Source organism: Rattus norvegicus, chromosome Y (assembly GCF_036323735.1).
Source record: "Rattus norvegicus strain BN/NHsdMcwi chromosome Y, GRCr8, whole genome shotgun sequence".
Classification (NCBI taxonomy): domain Eukaryota; kingdom Metazoa; phylum Chordata; class Mammalia; order Rodentia; family Muridae; genus Rattus; species Rattus norvegicus.
In genome coordinates, this window is record NC_086040.1 from 12,634,081 (window position 1) to 12,636,568 (window position 2,488).

Below are 2,488 nucleotides of genomic sequence, written 5' to 3' on the forward strand. Positions count from 1 at the left end.
AAAAGACAAGTTTTGGAGAGGGCACAGTTGATTTTCTGAAAGCTCATGGCCTTTATTCTTTTCGGCAAGAGAAAAAGTTCCTTAGGAAGAAGGGAAAGACAAATATTGTGTCTTGAGTTCAGAGTGAACTTGTCAATGCTTTGCATTCTTATAGTACAGTTTGTGTCTGACACTGATATTGGGAGAGAGAAGTGCTTCTGCCTGAGACTTTGTCATCTCTGTCTTTCCACTAGAATTACTCTACCACTCCCTGATAATGACGGTTTAGATTTCTGAGTCGATAGTTGTGATTAACTGGCAGATTTCTGTTCTTTTCTTTAATTTCTTTCTTTCTTTTTTATTTTTTAGAAAATTATATTGCTTTTTTCATTGGATATTTCTATAATTACATTTTAAATATTATTTATTTTTCCTATTTCGTGCCCATAAGATCCCTAACCAGTCCCCTCTCCTTCTTCTATAGTCCCCCTTACTGTGCTTTCACATTCCATTTAATTGGGATTCAAACCTAGTGAAGACCAAGAGCTTCTCCTTCCATTGGTGCTCAAACAGGTCATCCTCTGCTACAGATGCAATTGAGGCCTAGGACTGCCCATATATGGTCTTTGAATATTGGTTTAGTACCAGAAATCTCTTGTTCATTGGCATTGCTTTTCTTATGGGGTTAAAATCCCCTTCAACTCTTGTAAACCTTCATCAAAATCTATCAACAAGAGTCTGTTTTCAGTTCACTGCTTTGACACTAACATTCACTTTTTTATTTGACATTCTCAAGCTGTGTCTCTCAGGAAATATCTATATTCAGTTCCTTGCAGAATACACTTCTAATTAGCTTCATCAATCTTATCTCGTTTTGGTAGCATATATATAATTTGTTGGCACCTACAGCTATGACATTATGTAGAATTTTAATATGGATTCTGTGCAACTAGGTCAAATAGACTCCCTCCTCTTCTTTTGAATGTATTGAAGATGAGGTTTCACTGGTCCTCAAGCCATTCTTCTCCCTGCTCATTCTCCATTTTCTTATATTTGTCTTTATGAAAGAATCATGGTAAGACCTCCAACCCTCAAGTCTGGGCACAGGAACACATAAAGGTTGATTGTAATACTAATATTAAATGGGACTAGAGAACTGAATTCTATAGTTCATGTGGTCCTTTGCTGTTTTGTCTCTAGCCTTAGAGAAAACCAGGAGTCACTCCTTAAAAGGAGACCCTTGAATTTGGTTCTCAAGTCTGGGCACAGGAACACATATAGGTTGATTGTAATACTAATATCAAATGGGACTAGAGAACTGAATTCTATAGTCCATGTCGTCCTTTGCGGATTTGTCCTTAGCTTTAGAGAGAACCAGAAGTCACTCCTGGAAAGGGCACCCTTGAATCTGGTTTTCTTAAGGAACACTGTTCAGCAGGCAGGCCATGACAGTTCTAAGTGACATCCGCATTAGGCCCTCCCTGAACAATCTCTTGTATCCTGAGTAGCTCTATCTTTTTCTATGATGTCACATTTGTTTGCCTGACAACAACTGCCTCTCAGATATTCTTTCCTTACCTCTAGGATTTGCATTGGGCCACTAATTCAGCGTAAACAACCATTTGTGAGGGAGAACAAAGAGGAAAAAGAGATCAGAGATGGGGAGAAGGAACCTTGCCTTCTGTCTTGGTATTAAAAAAGGAAGAAATATGTGGTCAATGGGAAAGCTCAGTGAGTCCTGTGTAGGGGTTGAGTGGAATCGCTGAAGAGATGGCCTAGACCTGAGCTTTCCAAATATGGGAATAAGGAGATTAGAGCCTCTCAGAAGCATCTGGACTTTCCTACTTGTTATGGTTCCTGGAATTCAGAAAGTTTATATCATTACTTTCTTTATTCCAAAAGACAGGTTTTCATCTTGGCACATTTGTTTTCCTGACAACTCATGGCTTTTACTCTTTCAGTCCAGAAGAAAACCTCCTAATGAAGAAGAGACAGATAAGTATTGTGTCCTCAGCTCAGAGTAAACTCCTCGATGCTTTGGATACATATAGTGCAGTTTGTGTCTGACACTGATATCTGGGAGAGAGAAGTGCTTCTAGTTGAGACTTCATCATCTCAATCTTTCGACTGGTATTTCTCTGAGTACCATACCCTGACAGTGATTCTTTAGATTTCTGAGTATATTTATGTGATAAGCTAGAAATTCTCTTTTCTTTTATTTATTTCATTTTTCTTTTAATTTTTAACAAAATTTATTGCTTTTTTAATTGGATATGTCTATATTTACATTTCAAATGCTATTTCCTTTCACACTTTTCTGTCCATAAGATCCCTAACTGGTCCTCCTCCCCTTCCTCTCTAATCCCCCTTACTGTTCCTTGACATTCCCTTGAACTATCAGTCAAACCTAGGCAGGACCAAAGTCTTCTTCCATTGTTGCCCAACAAGGCCATCTACATATGCATTTGGAGCCATAGGTCTGTCCACAAACACTCTTTGATTATAGTTT